The following is a 10,779-nucleotide window of genomic DNA, read 5'->3' as shown; positions in this document are numbered from 1 at the left end:
GACGAGAAATAAAGTATAAATCATATTAGGCTTCTCTTGAATATGATGAGTTGTTTTATTGTGTGTGCATCGGCGCACTTAATGGCATCCTACATTTCTCCAAGAGTGTCCGTTTTTCTTCGTTCTTTATTCTCCTTGTTCTTTGGATTGCATAATCTCTGTCAGTCTCTGTCTTCAAGTTCATCACAGACTCTTTTGCCGTTGACATCTGCCAGTGGAGCCTTCTAATGCATATTTCATTTTATATTAATAATCACTGTCTTTTTATTGCTATTCTCTACGTAATGAGACACCATCAGGAAACCTTCCTTTGCTTCTTTCAGCGTGGCTCCCTTAAGTTCTTTGGACAGTTGTAACAGCTGCTGTGGCATTTTGTTCGCTAAGTACGACTTCGGGGCCCTCTCACAGTTTCTGTCGTCTGCTTTTCTCCCTGCTGTGTATGGGTCACTTTGCCGTTCTTTGCGTGTCATAATTTTTTGGTTGAAAGCCTGATATTTTAGGTAGTATGATTTAGCAGCTCTGGATACTGATTCCCTCCTTTTCTCTGGGCTTGTTTTTACAGTTGTCTATTTATGTGCTTAGTGGTATGGCTAGACTGTTCTAGTGAGGCTGTCTCCCCTGCACTGTGAAGTCCTTCGGTGTCACTCTTCAGAGGGCACACATTAAGTGTGAGCAAAGTCACCCTGGGCTTTCCCGGGGCTCTCTGTCTCCTTCCGGATCCCTCCACGCAGCCGTTTCGGTTGCTATCACACCCAGCTGTTGGGCTCCACTAAGTTGTGGCTGCCTGGTCTGCTGTCTTCAGCAATGCCCGTAAACTGCTGCACAGCCTTCTGGCTAGTGCTCAGGTTTGAGGCCAGTCACTGAGCTTTGTTCTTACACCAGGAGGCTCTTCTTAGTAGTCTCTTTCCTTGGTTCCCCCTGGTTGAACTGACTTGGTTTAGGTTTTTGCTCTTAATTAATAGAAGACCTGTTTGTTTTTTTTTTTTCCAAGAGAACCCTGAGGCTTGAACGTCTGTTTCAGATGAGGTCAGCTCCTTTGTGCACAACTTTGGAACCCTCTGTGAACTGCCTTTCTCCGGGGAAGAATCTTCGGGCCAGTGCTCTGCAGTGGCAGCCTCTGCTCTTCTTGATTTGCTTCTCTTGGTGTGGAACCTCCGCTCTATCAGTGATCAGCGGTGGGGACGGTCAGGACCCCCATACGCTCAGTTTGCCATGCCTGCATTCAGGGGGTAGGCGCTGCTTGGAGGAAGCGTGCCCCTAAGCTCTCAGCCACATTTGCCAGGAATTTAGCTGCTTCATCTTGGAGTTGGGAGGATGAGAAATGTTGGTGTCCTGCCCCATTGGTAAGATGCCAAATCCTTTGATCAGGAGCTGAAAGGAGAGGGAGCCCCATCTTCTTGGCCATACCCACCCCACATGGAGTCTGTCAAGTGGAGCTGGGGGTTGGTTGGGTAAGTTACTTCAGACTCTTACTGTTCTTACCAAGTTTTAGTAGGTTTTCTTGAATCAACATCTCTTTTGCTGTGCGCACTGGGGACAATTTTCAGAGATTTATACTTTTTTATTGTTAGTGGTCATCAGTTATATGTGTTTTGCTGCAGAATGGGTCTGTAGAGCTCCTTAGGCTGCTGTCTCAGAAGTGGACCCTTTCAACCTTGTTTCTGAGCTGAAACTGATGAAACCTGTGGTTCCCAAGCCTGCAGATGTTGGAAGAGGTTTAAAATCCCTGCTGCCTGACTATTTCACATTGATGTGAATATCATGGGGTAAGAAACAGGAGATAACAAGAGAGCCTTCTCTCTGTGAAGCCCCATAAGGCTTTGTAGACTTGTTCTAGAGAACTATGAACATCAGTCCAACAGTTGGACATTTAACATAGCTGTGGATGCCAATGCACCTTCCAGCATTATTTGTAAAAATATCTGATGGTTCTTTAGTCTTGTTTACAAAATCTTTTAAAGGGCACAAGAATTCTTCCAGAGACATAAGGTCCCAGGGATGTGTAGAGCCTTTTTGCACTAGGTAATTTCTGCAGGTGAAATATTTATATATATATTACTAAATAATAAGATATTATATATAAATAATATATATATATATTACTTGCTGCTGCTGCTAAGTCACTTCAGTTGTGTCCGACTCTGCGACCCCATAGACGGCAGCCCACCAGACTCCCCCGTCCCTGGGATTCTCCAGGCAAGAACACTGGAGTGGGTTGCCATTTTCTTCTCCAATGCATGAAAGTGAAAAGTCAAAGTGAAGTCGCTCAGTCGTGTCTGACTCTTCGTGACCCCATGGACTGCAGCCTACCAGGCTCCTCCACCCATGGGATTTTCCAGGCAAGAGTACTGGAGTGGGGTGCCATTGCATTCTCTGTATCATCTGTATAACTTCATTGTGTAAAGTAAAAGTTTTGAGACTGGCAGCCATGTTTGCATTTTTAAAATGTTTATTGGTCTGTGTCAGGTCTCAGTTGTGGCATGCAGGGTCTTCACTGCAGCGTGCAGGCTTCTCTAGTCATGGTACATGGGCTTCTCTCTAGTCGTGGTACGTGGGCTTCTCTCTAGGCATGGTATGCAGGCTTCTCTCTGGTCGTGGTACAAGGCTTCTCTAGTCGTGGTACACAGGCTTCTCCACGGGCTTCTCTCTGGTCGTGGTATGTGGGCTTCTCTCTGGTCGTGGTATGTGGGCTTCTCTCTGGTCATGGTATGTGGGCTTCTCTCTGGTCGTGGTATGTGGGCTTCTCTCTGGTCATGGTATGTGGGCTTCTCTCTGGTCGTGGTATGTGGGCTTCTCTCTAGTCGTGGTACGCGGGCTTCTCTAGTTGTGGTACACAGGCTTCTCCATGGGCTTCTCTCTGGTCATGGTACACGGGCTTCTCTTTAGCTGTGGTATGTGGGCTTCTCTCTAGTCATGGTACGCGGGCTTCTCTCTGGTCGTGGTACACGGGCTTCTCTCTGGTCGTGGTACGCGGGCTTCTCTCTGGTCGTGGTACGCGGGCTTCTCTCTGGTCGTGGTACGCGGGCTTCTCCACGGGCTTCTCTGTAGTGGTGGTACACAGGCTTCTCTAGTCGTGGTACACAGGCTCCAAAGCACATGGGCTTTGTGGTTGTGGTGCTCAGGCTAGTTGCCTTGAGGCATGTGGCACCTTAGTTGCCTGACAGGGATCAAACCCCTGTCTCCTGCATTAGAAGGTGGATTCTTAACCCATGGATGACCAGTGAAGTCCCAGCAGGTGACTAGTATTTTGCAAAGCAAAATAGCTAATTAATTTAAATGTTCGATATTTATAATTCTCCAGGCAAGAATACTGGATGGAGTGGGTAGCCATTCCCTTCTCCAGGGTATCTTCCCGACCCAGGGATCTAACCCAGGTCTCTTGCATTGCAGGCAGATTCTTTACTGTCTGAGCCACCAGGGAGAGGTTGGCAGCCTATAAACCTGGAAGCAAGCTCTCCAGACATCACTATGCCAACACTTTGATCCCAGACTTCCAGCCTTCAGAATTGGGAGAAATAAATATCTGTTGTTTATAAGACACTCAATCTACGGTATTTGGCTATAGCAACCCAAACTAAGACACCAACTACAGAAGCAGTAGTAGTATTGGAAAGGCCATATGTGCATGCTCAAAATTGTAGTTTTTCTGTCCTCATGATTTTATAAAATGATTTGAATGGGTTAAACAACTTTAACCTATTAAAGCTGTGTTTTGTTCTGATGGAAAGAGTCTGCCTGCAGTGTGGGAGACCCAGGTTTGATTCCTGTGTCAGCAAAATGCCCTGAAGAAGGAAATGGCTACCCACTCCAGTATTCTTGCTTGGACAATCCCATGGATGGAGGAGCCTGGCAGCTAACAGTCCATGGTGTCACAAAGAGTCAGACACGACTAAGAGACTAACACTTTCGTTCGATGAGGTGACTCTGGGTAGGTTCTTGGATGGTTTGGGAATGGAGGCTGGTCATCAGAAAAATCAAGCCATGATTAGAAACTTGAAATTTTCAACTCCACCCCAACGCCATTCTCCAGAGAAGAATGAAAGGCTGAAAGTGGAGTTAACAATTGATCATGCCTCCTCGGATCTCCTTTATTATAGAAGAAACCAGTAAATACACATAACTGTTTCTGGAGTTCTGTGAACCATTCCAGCAAATGGCTCAACCTGAGAAGGGGGTCGTGGAAGCTCTGGTTTATAGCCAGGAGGTCAGAAGTTTGGGTAGCTCTGGACTTGCGATTGGCATTTGAGATGGGGCTGGTTTTGTGGGACAGAGCCCTTAACCTGTGAGATCTGATGGTACTGCACCCAGATGGCTGACTGTAAAAACCAGGCACTGTCAAATTGTGGGGACACCTCGCTTATATCAATCAAGAATGGGAGAACTGGTTGTGGTGGTTGGAAGACACCCCGGGTCTATCTATTTCTAAATCTGAAGGACCATTGTAACAGTAACAGAGAACTCCACTGAGGATTTAGGCTCAGATGGTAAAGAGGCTGCCTGCAATGCCGGAGGCCTGGGTTCAATCCCTGGGTCAGGTAGATCCCCTGGAGAAGGAAACGGCAACCCACTCTGGTATTCTTGCCTGGAAAATTCCATGGACAGAGGAGCCTGGCGGGCTACAGTCCATGGGGTCGCAAAGAGTTGGACACGACTGAGCAGCTAACTAATCTTTTTACTGAGGATACACTTATTTAACACCTGTGGGGGGGAAAGAAACCACCATGAAGTTACACTTATTGATCATGTTACCTGCACATCCACAGCCATCCTTTGTATCCATTTAAACATTCAAGCTAAATTCAAGTAATTTAGTATTTCAAGCTCTAATTCTGTTAACATCCTGATGAAATGCTATCCTACAATGGAGGATTCCATGGACAGAGGAGCCTGGAAGACTACCGTCCATGAGGTCGTGGAGTCAGACATGACTGAGGGACTAACACTTTCACTTAATTTTTCCACCTCTCACTATGTCCTTCTGTGGTGGGAAGGGCAGGGGCACTCTCTGGGGTCTCTTTCGTAAGGACACTAATCCCATTCCTGAGAGCTCCATCTGCATGACCTAATCATCCCAAAGCCTCACTCCTAATACCAACACAATAGGGGTTAGACTTCAGCATTTTGGGGACATGAATGCTGGTCTATGGCAGCCGATTTAGCTCCCAGTATGATGCTGTGCTGCCCCTAATTAATGGATCAACATTTGGTCTAAAACAAGCCCCCTTTGTGATTCCAGTAAGTCTGCACTGTGAGCTCAGAGCTTTCTCAGATTCCTTCTGGAATAAAGGGATCTGTAAGTGTCTCCCTGCCTGGGCTGCCAATGAAGAAAGGCACCAGATTGCTCGCCCCAAACACGTACCTGTTTGAATGGGAGTGGGCACAGCTGATTCCCGTGGGAGGGACAGGTCAGCACCCCCCTCCAGGTGAAGGAGCCACCCTTCGTCAGTTCATGAGGCCACCAGACTGTCTTAGGCAGGAGGCTGAGGCTGTGACTTTACTTTCTTTGGTCTGGCTCAGGTAGGATTTTAAAATCAAGCCATCCACAAAGACAGAAATATAGATCAATGGAACAAAATAGAAAGCCCAGAGATAAATCCACACACCTGTGGTCACCTTATTTTTGACAAAGGAGGCAAGAATATACAATGGAGAAGAGTCTCTTTAACAGGTGGTGCTGGGAAAACTGGTCAACGACTTCAAAAAAAATGAAACTAGAACACTTTCTAACACCATACACAAAAATAAACTCAAAATGGATTAAAGATCTAAATGTAAGGCCAGAAACTATAAAACTCCTAGAGGAAGACATACACAAAATATTCTCCGACATAAATCACAGCAGGATCCTCTTATGACCCACCTCCCAGAATATTGGAAATAAAAGCAAAATGAACAAATGGGGCCTAATTAAAATTAAAAGCTTTTGCACAACAAAGGAAACTATAAGCAAGGTGAAAAGACAGCCTTCAGAATGGGAGAAAATAGTAGAAAATGAAGCAACTGACAAAGAATTAATCTAAAAATATACAAACAGCTCCTGCAGCTCAATTCCAGAAAAATAAACGACCCAATCAAAAAATGGGCCAAAGAACTAAACAGACATTTCTCCAAAGAAGACATACAGATGGCTAACAAACATATGAAAAGATGCTCAACATCACTCATTATCAGAGAAATGCAAATCAAAACCACAATGAGGTAACATTTCACACCAGTCAGAATGGCTGCGATCCAAAAGTCTACAAGCAATAAATGCTGGATAAAGTGTGGAGAAAAGGGAACCCTCTTACACTTTTGGTAGGAATGCAAACTAGTACAGCCACTATGGAGAACAGTGTGGAGATTCCTTATAAAACTGGAAACAGAACTGCATTATGACCCAGCAATCCCACTGCTGGGCATGCACACCAAGGAAACCAGAATTGAAAGAGACACGTGTACCCCAATGTTCATCACAGCACTGTTTATAATAGCCAGGACATGGAAGCAACCTAGATATCCATCGGCAGATGAATGGATAAGAAAGCTGTGGAACATATACACAATGGAGTATTACTCAGCCATTAAAAAGAATTCATTTGAATCGGTTCTAATGAGGTAGATGAAACTGGAGCCTATTATACAGAGTGAAGTAAGCCAGAAAGAAAAACACCAATACAGTATACTAACACATATATTTGGAATTTAGAAAGATGGCAATGATAACCCTGTATGCGAGCCAGCAAAAGAGACACAGATGTATAGAACAGTCTTTTGGACTCTGTGGGAGAAGGAGAGGGTGGGGTGGTTTGGGGGAATGGCATTGAAACATGTAAATGATCACATGTGAGGCAGATCGCCCATCCAGGTTCGATGCATGAGACAGGGTGCTCAGGGCTGGTGCACTGGGATGACCCAGAGGGATGGGATGGGGAGGGAGGTGGGGGGGGGGTCAGGATGGGGAACACGTGTACACCTGTGGCGAATTCATGTCAATGTATGGCAAAGCCAATACAATATTGTAAAGTAATTAGCCTCCAAAAAAATTTTTTTTAAGAATTCACAATTCAAAAAAAACTTGAAAATTTAAAACAAGAAATAAATTAAAAAATCAAGCCATCACTTTTCCTGCACACTTATGATGAGGAGTGAGGAGACTCAGGAAACTCTCACAGCCACTGTTTCCTGGAACTAATTTTTGTCTTTCACTTTTTTTGGCCATGCCACGCAGCATGGAGACTAGTTCCCTGACCAAGGATTGAACCCGTGCTCCCTGCAGTGCAGGTGTGGAGTCTTAATCACTGGACTGCCAGGAGAGGCTTGTCTTTCGCTTCTTTCCCTTGCAAAGGAAAACACGCTTAGCGCTCAAATTTTAAATCATATACAAGTACGTCCAGTTACAACACCCCCCACTTCTAATGAGAACCACAGTTATCAGTTTACCGAGAGTTTTCTTCAGTCCTTTGGTGGCTTCTGACCTTGGAACCTGGGTGGTGGTGGGTTCCATCCCTGCCCTGGGCAGGTATTTGCTCCCTGGTGATTTTGGAGGCTTCTCTTAAAAGCTTTCTTACCTACACTGACCATGAATGATGCTATGAGCAACCTTATTTTTTTTTCTCTGCTATCAATTTTCGTAACATCTTTGGAGGGTATCAATCACTGAGACAGCCCTTTTGGGCTGTTGCTGAGGTCCTCAGGAGCTTCATTTTCCGAGTGACTGTGGTTTCTTGTGTGTTTTGTCGAAACCAAGTTTGGGCTCCCCCTTTCTTGTACTGGACATGGTGTGATTTTATAATAACCTTCTTTCAGAAGCACTTGTCTCTTGAGTTTTGCAACTGCCTTGCAGTGAGCCTGCCCCTGGGGAGCACAGGTCCTCGGACTAGGGAAAGCAGTCCCCCATCTTGGGGCTCACTGTGTTCCTGGGAGGGATGTTGCGCTCAGGCCTGGGGGTAACTGGCATGTGTCCTGGGGCAAGGTCCCTAGATAGGGACCAGGACTGTTCCAGCTTTGGCGTGGTGAGTACACTCAGATCTACAAAGAGACCATTCACCACATGGGTGGGAAGACAAACGGGGTGCTGATAGGCCCCTCACCCCTTTGGTGTCCCTCCTTTGGTTGTGAGTGTCCCTGAAGCTCTGGCTTGGCCTCTCAAAGTGCCAGCTCTCCTTGGACCCAGGGGCCCATGGACGCCTTCTCCCAGAGGCCTGTCCAGCCCAGAATGCCCAGAGCCTGCTCACTCTTCTTGGTGCCTCCTGCTTCCACCTGAGGAGCAAAGCCATCCCCTGTGCAGAGCCAGGCCAGGCCACTCGCCTTTCCTGCTTCTGTGCAGCTGGTGGTCAGCAGTCAGTCCAGGGTCTCCCTTGGGGCCCTTTCTTCCTCCTGACCCCTCATCCTGGGCCCCCTTCTGGCCTTGCCATGCGGAGGACATCCTGGAGCTGTTTCCAGGGTCTGCACTTCTGAGCGTGGAGTCCCAAAGGCCCTGTGGGCAGATGAAGGCCCCAGGAGGTCTCTGGAGGTCCTGCGGTCCTCACCTAGGCCGTCCTGCCTGGCAGAGGCTCCTTCCCTTGTCATTCTGGCACATCATTCTTCCCTGCTTAGCTCTGGCCTCAGCTCCTTTCTGACCCACCTCCTGCCCCTCCTCCCCCTCCCTTAGCTTCCAGCTGTAGGTTTAGCCTCTTGTGGCCAAAGGGACGTGTTGGGCACACCAGGAACCAGCAGAGACTCAAGGAAATGGGAGCCCCCAACTTTCGATTGATTTTTTTTTCCGTGTGATTACCTACTTTATTTACTGACATTGTGGATACAATCCCAGTTCACTTTTTAAACTGATGTGTAGCACTCGCTGCCCAATGGCACGGTCATTTCTTTATTTTAATATAGGTGGGCATTTAGGTTCTTTCCAAAGTTTCTCCATTAAAAGCAAGTGTCGTTGTTTACAGCCACTCAGTTGTGTCCGACTCTTGCATCCCCATAGACTCGTCTGCCGGGCTCCTCTGTCCGTGGAGTTTTCCAGGCAAGAACACTGGAGTAGGTTGTCATTTCCTTCTCCAGGGGATCTTCCCGACCCAGGAATCAAACCTGCATCTCCTGCATTGGCAGGTGGGTTCTTTACCAGTGAGCCACCAAAGAAGTCCCTATTAAAAGCAAAAAGTATGATGTGAGAACTCTTATCTGCCTAAATGCATGCAGAACTTTGACCTGGTCATCCGTCCTCAAACTTTCTGCCCTTGCATCCTCCCCACTCCCAACCCCCTACTCCGTCCCACCCCCCACCCACCTCTCCACCAAGGAATTTTTAGCCATTTACATATGTTTTCAAAGCCGAACTTCAGGCTTTATTTGGATTTCACCAGCTTTCCTGTTAATGTCCCCTTTTTGTTCTAGGATGTTATGCAGGCTGTGGTAATGCAGTGAGTTGTTATATCCCCCTGGTTTTACAGACTGTTTGTTATTGCTTCTCAGTAGAAACTTGGTTAAGCACGGTCACTTGTATAAACCTAAACAAAGTATTCTAACTTCTCTGAGCCTCAGGTTTCTGCTGTAAAATTAAAAAAAAAATTTTTTTTTTTTCTGGGAAGATCCAATAAACTCTTGATACGAAACACCAAGAAGTGTTATTATGTGTGTTTGTTTTCCATATGATGAGAGTTTGCATTTCCTTCACCTGTGTTACTCATAAGCTGATCAAACATCATAAATGTTTTCCCTTTAAAATGTTCAGAAGGGAAATAAAACCCCCTTTCTGCCCAGAATACACGACTTCCATCTTCACAACTGCACTGAAAGCACAGACTTTTGTCATCATCGCACAAGACTTGCCTGATAACACTGGAGACACCCTGGGGGCCCACTGGGTTTCGCATTTATTCCTCTGTTCATGGGAACGTTGGTACAAGAGTCTCAAGCTAGCTGAAGAAGACAGGGTCCAGGACCCTTGAGGCATACGGTCCCTCCCGATTGACAGGTAGATGATTTATAGTCAAAGAGGTCCTGGTGGGTGATGGTTATCCATTCTCTCTGCCAAAGATGATGAAGGTGACCAATGTGGGTTTCACAGGGTGCAAAAAGTATGTGGATTGTTGAAAAATTCATTGCTTGGGTGCTAGGCATCTTCCCTGCAGAGATGGAGAATACCCAGGAGAGAAGGCATCTTTTGAGTGCACAGCGATGTATGGACCCATTGATTGTAGCTGGTAACCAGGGTCTTGTCTGCAGGCAGTGTGGAGTCAGGCTGGTCCTCAGAGCAGCTGAGGCATGGAGGTGGGTCTCAGGACAGGGAGGAGGACAGAGGGGGAGGAGGGGGAGCTATGGAGGATCACAGGTAGGGAGGGGCACAGGCCTGAGTACAGAGGGCATAGATGGGGCAAGGACATGGATCCGACCCCAGGCTGCAGGTGCTGGGCAAGAGCATAATGCCTGGAGGAGGGTGAGCTGTGGAGGACCACAGGCAGGAGAGTATGAGGGTTGGGAAGACAGAGGGTATGACGACTGGGGTTAGATGAAGTTTAGCGGTGTGTCCCCACGGTGGGATTATTGCCCATATGAGAAGCAGAGATATCAGAACTCACTCTCTCTGCCAAGTTGGGACACAGAGAATGTGCCATCTGTTTACCAGAAAGAAAGGCTGTTAGCGAACATGGAATCTGCCAGTACCTTCCTATTGAACTTGTAGCATCTGGAACCATAGTCTGTGATGATGGGCAGAGAGCAGCACCCCAACCCTCCACACGTGGGTCAGCCTCTTCCCAGGAGAGGCCCCCGGACTTCTACCAGATCTCTGGTTCCCATCCTCTCATTCTC

This window comes from Capricornis sumatraensis, chromosome 9 (genome assembly GCF_032405125.1).
Source record: "Capricornis sumatraensis isolate serow.1 chromosome 9, serow.2, whole genome shotgun sequence".
Taxonomy (NCBI): domain Eukaryota; kingdom Metazoa; phylum Chordata; class Mammalia; order Artiodactyla; family Bovidae; genus Capricornis; species Capricornis sumatraensis.
This window is presented reverse-complemented; position numbering follows the sequence as displayed.